The sequence below is a fragment of the Carcharhinus amblyrhynchos genome, unplaced genomic scaffold, assembly GCF_965287045.1.
Source record: "Carcharhinus amblyrhynchos unplaced genomic scaffold, sCarAmb.v2.hapA scaffold_47, whole genome shotgun sequence".
NCBI lineage: Eukaryota > Metazoa > Chordata > Chondrichthyes > Carcharhiniformes > Carcharhinidae > Carcharhinus > Carcharhinus amblyrhynchos.
In genome coordinates, this window is record NW_027649788.1 from 9,334 (window position 1) to 21,957 (window position 12,624).

The following is a 12,624-nucleotide window of genomic DNA, read 5'->3' on the forward strand; positions in this document are numbered from 1 at the left end:
TCATCTTGACAGATAGATACATGAATAAACAGGGAATACAGAGATACAGGCTGCGTAGATGCAAAACAAAATCATTAGTTTAGAAAAGTATCATTTGTCGGCACAGGCTTGACCGGACAAACGACATTTCCTTTCCGGGCCTCTCCCTGTGCGTTTTTTTTTAAGCATTTGAGATGTTTTATTGTGAATTGGTTCTCCAACAAACAAAGAATGCAGCTTAGAACTGGATGACTTGGCTCTTCCTCTGCTTATCTCCTCCCAGCTCAAAGTGCTTGCATCTCTTCATGGCCAGCATTCTCTCTGACCTACAGTTGGGCTCCACACACTCCAATCTCAGCACCATCTTCTTTGTGGTCTTCGCCTTTTCCCCAAATATAGGTTTTGTCAGTCCACCATAACCCCTCTGCTTTCTGTCATAACATCTCTTACCCTGTGTGTATTAGGAATCCTTTCCCTTCTTGTACTGGGTAACCTTGTGGGGCTGGTGCCTCCGATTTTTTTTTGCAATATGTCCTCCGGGTCTTTGGTACGTTGACCATTTTCCCAAACCGGGCGGTGAGCGGAAAAAAAGCTCAGGCCTCTCCCTGTTCCTCTTCAATTTCAAAACAATAGAGAGTCTTCAATCACACCCAGGATAGGATTATTTGCAGACATCCACCGAACTCCAGCCAACACAACCCTCCTCCCCTTCCTTCCTATGAACATGCAGGACTTAGAACACGTGTCCTTTTAACTAAGGTTATGAGGTCATCGGGCCCAGAAACAAGGGACCATTCGGCCTGGGTATCATGTCTCACGGTGAAATAACACAGTTGCTGAGGCGACAGACAGGGCCGAGTGGTGGCACAGTTAATAGCACAGCAGTCTCCCCGCGTGAGGACCTGGATTTAGTTGCTGTCGTGGGTGACTGTGTAGAGCTTGACATTCTCTCCGTGTTTGCATGTTTTTCCTCTGGGTGCTTAGAACAAAAACAAAACAAAGAACAAAGAACAACCCAACACGGAAAACAGGCCCTCCGGCCCAACGAGCCCACGCCGCCATCGTAACAAAGCATTTTCCTACACCTACCTTGACCTGGGTGTATGCGTATGGTACCCCTATTGGAACCAGATTCAGGGGAGAATAGTTTAGGGACAATTTGTTACACCAATCAGCCTAACAGCACATCTTTGGGGTGTGGGAGGAAACCGGAGCACCCGGAGGAAACCCACGCAACCACACGGAGAAGGTGCAAACTCCCACAGACACTGGCCCAACTCCATGTATCTGCACAGCTAGCAGTGATAGTCACTGAGCTGTTGTGGTGCCCATCTGCTGGTCCAGTTTTAAGCACACACAACGACGTGAAGTACTAGGCCACTCTCGAAACATCCAAGAGCAGCCCACGCACGACCCACCGTGTGCATGTCCCTCGTTAGACAACAAGGTGGACCGACACACCTGCGGATTAAAAGAGACAAGACATTAATGCCATCAGGCCCCGGAGTTTTATCAGTTTTTATGCTACCTAAAAACCCGAACACTTCCTCCCTCGTAATGGATATTTCCTTCAACTGGTCTACAGCTCCCTCCAAGACATTACAAGACACCAAGCCCCTCTCCTTCGTGAATTCCGACACAAAGTATTCATTCAGGATCTCCCCCGTTCCCTCAGCCTCAATGCATAGTTCCCCTCCTTTGTCCCTAAGAGGACCAATTTTCCCTCGAACCACCCTCTTGTTCCTAATATAAAATGCCTTTGGATTTCCCTAAATCCTATCAGCCAAAGCCATTTCATGCCCCCTTTTCCCCCTTCTAACTCCCCTTTTGGTCTCCTCTCAAATGCCAACGATGTGCAGGTTCAGTCGATTGTCCATGCTAAATTGTCCCTTATTTTCTCAAGGAGACCAGGTTAGATTGATTAGCCATGGGAAAGCATGGTTGGTGTGCCGAGGTAAAATTCTCTGTTAGAAAATCTTTGCAGACTCAATGGGCCGAATTCCCATGATCTGCACCGTGTGCCTCTATGATTCTATGACTTTGTCATTCACGTACCAGGACATCCTTGCCCCTCTATATCACAACATTCTGCAGTGGCTTTCAATATGAAATATGTTCTGCTTTTGTATTCTTCCGAACCATGTGGCAACCTCAATTTTCCCACATTGTGTGTAACATGTCCAAGTTTTACCTCTTCATTTAATCTACACGGGAACTTTGTGTCTCCTCATAACGATGTACTTTTCTACCTATCTTGGAATTTTCAGAAGAGTTGACTGTATTGAATAAATTCATATTGATTGCAAGTCAGTGATCCACAAGGATTAATCCCTGTGAATTCAATACTTACTTTATACTACCCTTAAAATGAACTGTTTATCCCAATTCTATGACTCCTGTTTGTGAACTAATCCGATATCCATGCTAATCTCTTAACACGAAGGGCTGCAACCTTTTATGTGGCACATTAACGAATCCTCGTTTGTTTTGTAGCACAAATACATTACTTCACTTGATTGCGAGGGGAGAGCTTATGGGTGAGTACAGTGATTTTTTTTAAAACTAACTTTGTACTTGTTTCTTTTTCTTTAAATTTTTGCACCGGAAGCAGTTACTAGGGCACTCGGGTAGAGTTTTTTTTTACCTTACTACAAATTAGAGCGGTGAGGAATCCCGATACTCTACATAGGTAGAGTATCCCAGCCCTCCCCACTCCTCTAACTTCAAAAAGAGAGAGAGAGAGAGAGGGGGTCTGACTGAGAGCAGGTAAGTTTGTTTTTGTTTTTGAGTGTGCTGTAAGGGCTTTGGCTCACAGGGCCAAAGAGATAAGGGTGAGGCAAGGGAAGTTATAAGTTTTTTTTTACTTTTTCCTCTGGGTTACTAAAAAGGGGCAAGTATGGGTGTGAGGCCAGTATGTTGTTGCCAGTGCAACATGTGGGAGGTCTTGGAGGCTCCTGGTCTACCAGACATCCACACTTGTGCTCGGTGTGTGGAGCTGCAGACCCTACGGAACCAGGTTAAGGAGCTGCAAATGCAGCTCGAGGACCTTCGGCTCATTAGAGAGAGTGAGGAGATAATTGATAGGAGCTATCAGCAAGAAGTCACACCAGAGCAACGGGAAGAAGGCACATGGGTAACTATTAGGAAGGGGAAACCTCAGGTGATGGAGAGCACGCCGGTGGATGTCCCCCTTCAAAATAAGTCCTCCTGCCTGAGTACTACTGGGGGGGACAGCTCATCTGAGCGAGGCAGCAGTGGCCAGGTCTCTGGAGCTGAGCCAGTATGTCAAAAAATGAAAAAAGAGAGCAGAAAGGTAGTATTAATAGGGGTCTCCACAGTGAGGGGGGGGCGGACAGGCATTTTTGTGGACGTAGACGTGAGTCGTGGATGGTGGTTCGTCTCCCTGGAGCTGGGATCCGGGATGTCTCTGGGCATGTCCCAGACATCCTGAAGGGGGTGGGTGAGGAACCAGAGGTTGTAGTGCATATAGGTACTACTGACGTAGGCAAGAAGAGGGAGGCAGTGGTGAAAAGGGATTATAGGGAACTGGGTAGGCAGCTGAGGAAGAGAAAAGCGAAGGTAGTAATCTCAGGATTGCTGCCTGTGCCACGGGAGAATGAGGGCAGGAATGGAATGAGGTGGAGGCTGAATGCGTGGCTGAGGGACTGGAGCAGGGGGCAGGGATTTCGGTTCCTAGATCATTGGGACCTCTTTAGGGGCAGGTGTGACCTGTACAGTAAAGACGGGTGGCACTTAAATCCCAGGGGGACTAATATCTTGGTGGGAAGACTGGCTAAGGCTACTGGGGGGACTTTAAACTAGAAAGGATGGGGGGAGGGAATTGTGATGGGGATACTGGGACCGAGGAGGTTAGCTCCCAGCTAGGGAAGGACTGCAGGCAGTATGAGAGGGAGGTTAGACAGGGGGTGGAGAAGGGAAATGCCCAGACTGAGGGGCTGAAGTGTATCTATTTTAACGCCAGGAGTGTAGTAAATAAGGTAGATGAGCTTAGGGCGTGGATTGCTGCTTGGGAATGTGATGTGATGGCCATTACGGACACTTGGATGTCTCAGGGACAGGACTGGGTACTTCAGGTGCCAGGATTCAGATGCTTCAGGAAGGACAGGGAGGGGGGCAAAAGAGGTGGTGGAGTGGCTCTGTTGATCAGGGACAGTGTCATGGCTGCAGAGAAGGAGGATGCCGTGGAGGGACTGTCTACGGAGTCCCTGTGGGCGGAAGTTAGGAACAGCAAAGGGTCGATAACTTTGCTGGGTGTATTCTACAGGCCGCCCAATAGTGACAGGGAAGTTGAGGTGCAAATAGGGAAACAGATTCTAGAGAGATGTGGTAATAACAGAGTTGTCGTGATGGGAGACTTCAATTTCCCAAACATCGACTGGAATATCCCAAGGGTATTGGTCTCTGGAGAAGCAGGGGCAAAACATTAACCAACCGTGAGCAAAACATTAACCAGTCGGGGAAAACATGAACCAAATGGGGAAAACATTAACCAGTGGGACTTGGTCCCTGGAGAAGCAGGGGGAAAGCATTAACCAGTTGGACTTGGAACCTGGAGAAGCGAGGGGAAAACATTAACCAGTCGGACATGGTCCCTGGAGAACCGAGGGGAAAACATTAACCAGTTCCACATAATCCCTGGAGAACCAGGGGCAAAACATTAACCAGTCGGGGAAAACATTAACCAGTAGGGGAAAACATTAACCAGTGGGACTCAGGCGCTGGCTGGAGTGGGCAAAACATTAACCAACCGTGGGGAAAGCAGTAACCAGTCGGACCTTGTCCCTGGAGAAGCTGGGGAAAGCTGAAACATTTGGACTTGGTGCCTGGAGCAGAAGGGAAAACATTAACCAGGCGGACAGAGTCCCTGGAGAACCGAGGGTAAAACACTAACCAGTTGGACTTGGTCCCTGGAGAAGCAGAGGCAAAACATTAACCAGTCGGGGAAAACATTAACCAGTCAGGGAAAACATTAACCAGTGGTCCTTAGGCTCTGGCTGGATGGGCAAAATATGAGCCAACCGTGGGGAAAACATTAACCAACCAGGGAAAACATTCACCAGTGGGACTTGGAGCCTGGAGAACCGAGGGGAAAACATTAACCAGTCGGGTGTACTAACTGCAGAAGCAAGGGCACAACATTAACCAACCGTGGGGAAAACTTTAACCAGTCGGGCAAAACATTAACCAGTCGGGGATCACATTAACCAGTCGGGGAAAACATTAACCAAACGGGGAAAGCATTAACCAAACGGGGAAAGCATTCACCAGTGGGATTTAGTCTCTGGCTGGAGTGGGCAAAACATTAACCAACTGCGGGGAAAACATTAACCAGTGGGACATGGGTCCCTGGAGACGCAGGGGGAAAACATTAACCAGTTGGGCTGGGTGCCTGCAGAAGAAGGGAAAACATTAACCAGTGGGACATGGTGCCTGCAGAATTGAGGGGAAAACATGAACCAGTTGGACATAGTCCCTGGAGAAGCAGGGGCAAAACATTAACCAACCATGGGCAAAACATGAACCAACCGTGGAAAGCATTAACCAACCGGGGAAAACATTCACCAGTGGGACATGGTCCCTGGAGACGCAGGGGGAAAACATTAACCAGGTGGGCTGGGTGCCTGCAGAAGAAGGGAAAACATTAACCAGTGGGACATGGTGCCTGCAGAATTGAGGGGAAAACATGAACCAGTTGGACATAGTCCCTGGAGAAGCAGGGGCAAAACATTAACCAACCGTGAGAAAACATGAACCAGTCGGGGAAAACATTAACCAACTGGGGAAAACATTAACCAGTGGGACTTCGGCTCTGGTTGGATGGGCAAAACATTAACCAACCGTGCGGAAATCATGAACCAACCACGGGGAAAACATTTACCAGTGGGACTTGGGCACTGGAGAAGCAGGGGGAAAACATTAACCAGTTGGGCTGGGCGCCTGGAGCAGAAGGGAAAGCATTAACCAGTTGGACTTGGTGCCTTGAGAAGCTTGGGGAAAGCATTAACCAGTCGGACTTAGTCTCTGGAGAAGCAGGGGCAAAGCATTAACAAACCATGGGGAAAACATTAACCAGTCCGGTAAAACATTAACCGACCGGGGAAAACATTAGCCGACCGGGGAAAACATTAACCGACCGGGGAAAACATTAACCGACCGGGGAAAACATTAACCAGTGGGACTTAGTCCCTGGAGAAGCAGAAGGGAAAACATTAACCAGTCGGACATAGTCCCTGGAGGAGCTTGGGGAGAACATGAACCAGTTGTACAGAGCCCCTGGAGAAGCTTGGGGAAAACATCAACTAGTTGGACACAGTCCCTAGAGAAGCAGGTACACAACATTAACCAACCGTGGGGAAAACATTAACCAGTCGAGCAAAACATTAACCAGTCGGGCAAAACATTAACCAGTGGGACTTAGGGTCTGGCTGGAGGGGCAAAACATGAAACAACGGTGGGGAAAGCATGAACCAACCATGGGGAAATCACTAACCATAAGAACATAAGAACATAAGAAATAGGAGCAGGAGTAGGCCATCCAGCCCTTCGAGCCTGCCCCGCCATTCAATAAGATCATGGCTGATCTGTCGCTGCTCAGTTCCACTTTCCCGCCCTCTCCCCATAACCCTTAATCCCCTCTCCTATCAAAAACCCATCAACCCGCTTCTTAAAAATATTTAGCGAGGCAGCCTCCACCACTTCAACGGGCAGAGAATTCCAGAGATTCCCAATCCTTTGAGTTAAGAAGTTCCTCCTCAACTCTGTTCTAAACCGCCCCCCTTTTATTTTGAGGCTGTGCCCCCTAGTCCTATTGTCTTTTTTGAGCGGGAAGAGTCTTTCCACCTCTATCCTATCCATCCCATTCATCATCTTATACGTCTCAATGAGATCTCCTCTCATTCTTCTAAACTCTAACGAGTACAAGCCCAGTTTATTCAGCCTCTCCTCATAGCTCAACCCCCTCAACTCCGGTATCAGCCTAGTAAACCTCCTCTGCACTCCCTCCAAGGCCAAAATATCTTTGCGCAGGTGCGGCGCCCAAAAATGCACACAGTACTCCAGTTGCGGCCTCACCAATGCCCTATACAGCTGCAGCAAGACCTCCCTCCTTTTATATTCAATCCCCTTTGCTATGAAGGCCAGCATCCCATTCGCCTTCCTGACCACCTGCTGCACCTGCAAGCTGGGTTTTTGCGACTCATGCACAAGGACCCCGAGGTCCCTCTGCACCGTCGCCTGCTGCAGTTTTTCGCCAAGTAAGTAATAGTCCTTCCTACCATTTTTCCTACCAAAGTGGAGCACCTCACACTTGCCAACATTAAATTCCATTTGCCATTTCCTGGCCCATTCGCCCAGCCTATCTAGATCCTTCTGCAGACTCTCCACACCCTCCGCACAATTTGCCGTTCCCCCAATCTTGGTGTCATCAGCAAATTTCGACACTCTACACTCGGTTCCCTCTTCCAGATCATCTATATAAATGGTAAAAAGCTGAGGCCCCAGCACCGACCCCTGGGGCACTCCACTAGTCACCATCCGCCAATCCGAATAGCACCCGTTGACCCCCACTCTCTGCCTCCTATTTGACAACCAATCCTCTATCCACGCTAACACCTTACCCCCAACTGCATGTCCCTCGACCTTCTGCAATAACCTCTTGTGAGGCACTTTGTCAAACGCTTTCTGAAAATCTAGAAAGACCACATCCACCGGCTCTCCTCTATCCACTGCCCTAGACACATCCTCATAGAACTCCAGTAAATTTGTCAGACACGACTTCCCTTTAATGAAACCGTGCTGCGTCTGCTCTATCAAGCAATTCCCTTCAAGATGCCTCGCAATTTCCTCCTTGATGACAGATTCTAACATTTTACCTACCACAGATGTTAAACTAACCAGCCTATAATTCCCCGCCTTTTGCCTGGCACAATGTTAACCAGACTTGATCCCTGGAGAAGCAGGGGGAAAACATTAACCAGTTGGGCTGGGTGCCTGGAGAAGCAGGGGGAAAACATTAACATAAGAACATAAGAAATAGGAGCAGGAGTAGGCCATCTGGCCCTTCGAGCCTGCCCCGCCATTCAATAAGATCATGGCTGATCTGTCGTGGCTCAGTTCCACATTCCCGCCCTCTCCCCATAACCCTTAATCCCCTCTCTTATCAAAAACCCATCAACCCGCTTCTTAAAAATATTTAGCGAGGCAGCCTCCACCACTTCAACGGGCAGAGAATTCCAGAGATTCACCACCCTTTGAGTGAAGAAGTTCCTCCTCAACTCCGTTCTGAACCGCCCCCCCCTTTATCTTGAGGCTGTGCCCCCTAGTCCTACTGTCTTTTTTGAGCGGGAAGAGTCTTTCCACCTCTATCCTATCCATCCCATTCATCATCTTATACGTCTCAATGAGATCTCCCCTCATTCTTCTAAACTCTAACGAGTACAAGCCTAGTTTATTCAGCCTCTCCTCATAGCTCAACCCCCTCAACTCCGGTATCAGCCTAGTAAACCTCCTCTGCACTCCCTCCAAGGCCAAAATATCCTTGCGCAGGTGCGGCGCCCAAAACTGCACACAGTACTCCAGCTGCGGCCTCACCAATGCCCTATACAGCTGCAGCAAGACCTCCCTACTTTTATATTCAATCCCCCTCGCTATGAAGGCCAGCATCCCATTCGCCTTCCTGACCACCTGCTGCACCTGCAGGCTGGGTTTTTGCGACTCATGCACAAGGACCCCGAGGTCCCTCTGCACCGTCGCCTGCTGCAGTTTTTCGCCACGTAAGTAATAGTCCTTCCTACCATTCTTCCTACCAAAGTGGACCACCTCACACTTGCCAACATTAAATTCCATTTGCCATTTCCTGGCCCATTCGCCCAGCCTATCTAGATCCTTCTGCAGACTCTCCACACCCTCCGCACAATTTGCCTTTCCCCCAATCTTGGTGTCATCAGCAAATTTCGACACCCTACACTCGGTTCCTGGGTGCCTGGAGCAGAAGGGAAAGCATTAGCCAGTTGGACATGGTGCCTGGAGAAGCAGGGGCAAAACATTAACCTGTCAGAACTTGACCCTGGGGAAGCAAGGGAAGAACATTAACCAGTTGGACCTTATCCCTGGAGAACCGAGGGGAAATCATTAACCAGTTGGACATAGTCCCTGGAGAAACAGGGGCAAAACATTAACCAACCCTAGGGAAAACATTAACTAGTGGGACTTGATCCCTGGAGAAGCAGGGGGAAAACATTAACCAGTTGGGCTGGGTGCCTGGAGAAGCAGGGGGAAAACATTAACGAGTTGGCCTGGGTGCCTGGAGCAGAAGGGAAAGCATTAGCCAGTTGGACATGGTGCCTGGAGAAGCAGGGGGAAAACATTAACCAGTTGGGCTTGGCCCCTGGAGAACCGAGGGGAAAACATTAACCAGTTGGACATAGACCCTGGAGAACCAGGGGCAAAACATTAACCTGTCAGAACTTGACCCTGGGGAAGCAAGGGAAGAACATTAACCAGTTGGACCTTATCCCTGGAGAACCGAGGGGAAATCATTAACCAGTTGGACATAGTCCCTGGAGAAACAGGGGCAAAACATTAACCAACCCTAGGGAAAACATTAACCAACCGGGGAAAACATTAACCAGTCGGGGAAAACATTAACCAACCTGGGATACCGGAGTTGAGGGGATTGAGCTATGAGGAGAGGCTGAATAAACTAGGCTTGTACTCGTTAGAGTTTAGAAGAATGAGGGGAGATCTCATTGAGACGTATAAGATGATGAATGGGATGGATAGGATAGAGGTGGAGAGACTCTTCCCGCTCAAAAAAGACAGTAGGACTAGGGGGCACAGCCTCAAGATAAAGGGGAGGCGGTTTAGAACGGAGTTGAGGAGGAACTTCTTCACTCAAAGAGTGGTGAATCTCTGGAATTCTCTGCCCGTTGAAGTGGTGGAGGCTGCCTCGCTAAATATTTTTAAGAAGCGGGTTGATGGGTTCTTGATAAGAGAGGGGATTAAGGGTTATGGGGAGAGGGCGGGAAAGTGGAACTGAGCCACAACAGATCAGCCATGATCTTATTGAATGGCGGGGCAGGCTCGAAGGGCTAGATGGCCTACTCCTGCTCCTATTTCTTATGTTCTTATGTTCTTAAAACATTAACCAGTGGGATGTAGGCTCTGGCTGGAAGATCAAAACATGAACCAACCGAGGGGAAAACATTAACCAATGGGGGAAAACATGAACCAGTTGGACTTGGTGCATGGAGAAGCGAGGGGAAAAGATTGACCAGTTGGGCTTGGTGCCTGGAGAAGCAGGGGGAAAACATTAACCAGTCGCACTTGGTGCCCGGAGAAGCAGGGGGAAAACATTAACCAGTTGTCCTTGGCCTCCGGAGAAGCAGGGGCAAAACATTTACCAACCGTGGGCAAAACATTAACCAGTCGGGGAAAACATTAACCTACCGGGGAAAACATTAACCAGTGGGACTTAGTCTGTGGCTGGAAGGGCAAAACGTGAAACAACCGTGGGGAAAACATGAACCAACCATGGGGAAAACATTAACCAGTGGGACTTGGTCTCTGGAGAAGCAGGGGGAAAACATTAACCAGTTGGACTTGGAGCCTGGAGAAGCGAGGGGAAAACATTAACCAGTCGGACATAGTCCCTGGAGAACCGATGGGAAAACATTAACCAGTTGCACATAATCCCTGGAGAAGCAGGGGCAAAACATTAACCAGTCGGGGAAAACATTAACCAGTAGGGGAAAACATTAACCAACCGGGGAGAACATTAACCAGTTGGACGTTGTCCCTGGAGAAGCGAGGGGAAAACATGAACCAGTTGGGCATAGTGCCTGGAGAACCGAGGGGAAAACATGAATCAATTGGAGATGGACCCTGGAGAAGCGAGGGGAAAACATTAACCAGTTGGAGATGGTCCCTGGAGAAGCGAGGAGGAAACATTAACCTGTTGCACCTAATCCCTGGAGAACCGAGGGGAAAACATTAACCAGTTGGACTTGGTACCTGTAGAAGCAGGGGCAAAACATTAACCAACCGGGCAACACATTTATCAACCGAGCAAAACATTAACCAGTGGGACTTGGTCTCTGCAGAAGCAGGGGAAAAGCATTAATCAGTTGGAATTGGAGCCTGGAGAACCGAGGGGAAAACATTAACCAGTCGGACATAGTCCCTGGAGAACCGAGGGGAAAACATTAACCAGTTGGGCTTGGTGCCTGGAGAAGCAGGGGGAAAACATTAACCAGTCGGGCTGGGTGCCTGGAGAAGAAGGGGGAAAACATTAACCAGTCGGGGAAAACATTAACCAGTTGGGAAGAACATTATCCAACCGGGGAAAGCATTAACCAACCGTGGAAAACATTCACCAGTGGGACTTAGTCTCTGGCTGGAGTGGGCAAAACATTAACCAACCGCGGGGAAAACATTAACCAGTGGGACTTGGGTCCCTGGAGACGCAGGATGTAAACGTTTACCAGCTGGGCTGGGTGCCTGGAGCAGAAGGGAAAACATTAACCAGTCGTAGTTGGTGCCTGGAGAAGCAGAGGCACAACATTAACCAACTGTGGGGAAAACATTAACCAGTCGGGGAAAACATTGACCAACCGGGGAAAACATTAACCAGTCGGGGAAAACTTTCACCTCTCCCTCTGTATCTCTGTGTCCCAGTAAGCTGATACAGTGTGAATGTAAGCCTTGCTTGTGAGGTGAATCATTCATGTTGACACCTTTAAATATCGATCCCCCCTCTCTCTGTCTGTCTGTCTGTCTCTCCCTCTCTCTCACTGTCGCTCTCTCTCAGTAACTTCACTGCAGTCTTAATGTCAGCCTGACTTCGGACACTTCATAAACTTTAAAAACTCACTCTCTGCCTCCCTCAGTTCAGGCACAGGTTGAGTGTTCGAGTGAGAGTGGGGGAGAGGTGAGTATTGAAGCCGGTGCAGGCAGCTGTCAACAAAGCTTTGAAGAAATGGCAGGCAGTGTTTGTAAAGATGCTGAGGGAATGGGAAAGTCAGTGTGTCAGCCAGATGGGGGAAGGGAGGCTTCCACTTGCGAGGGGAAAACATTAACCAGCTGCTGCTGCTGCGGTGTGGGCAATGGCAGTCCCCCTTTTATTGTACCCTCTGGACAAGCAGGGGCAAAACATTAACCAGTTAGACGTGGTGCCTGGAGCAGAAGGGAAAACATTAACCAGTTAGACTCTGGTCCCTGGAGTAGAAGGGAAAACATTAAACCAGTTGCACTTAGTCTCCAGAGAAGCAGGGGCAAAGCATTAACCAGTCGGGGAAAACATTAACCAGTGGGAACTGGTCCCTGGAGAAGCAGGGGGAAAACATGAACCAATTGGACATAATCCCTGGAGAAGCAGGGGCACAACGTTAACCAACCGTGGGGGGAGAAAGCATTAACCAACCGGGGAAAATATTAACCTGTCGGGGAAAACATTAACCAGTGGGACTTAGGCTCTGGCTGGATGGGCAAAACATTAACCAACCACGGGGAAAGCATTAACCAGTTGGACCTTGTCCCTGGACAACCGAGGGGAGAACATTAACCAGTTGGACATAGTCCCTGGAGAAGCAGGGGCACAGCAGCAACCAAACGTGGGGAAAACGTCTG

At 49.0% G+C, this 12,624-nt stretch overlaps 1 pseudogene; it reads right to left on the reverse strand.

Annotated features, from left to right (window-relative positions):
• Nucleotides 1-217: 217 nt before the first annotated feature.
• On the reverse strand, nt 218-539 carry LOC145337378 (large ribosomal subunit protein eL42-like; annotated as a pseudogene).
• Nucleotides 540-12,624: the final 12,085 nt, after the last annotated feature.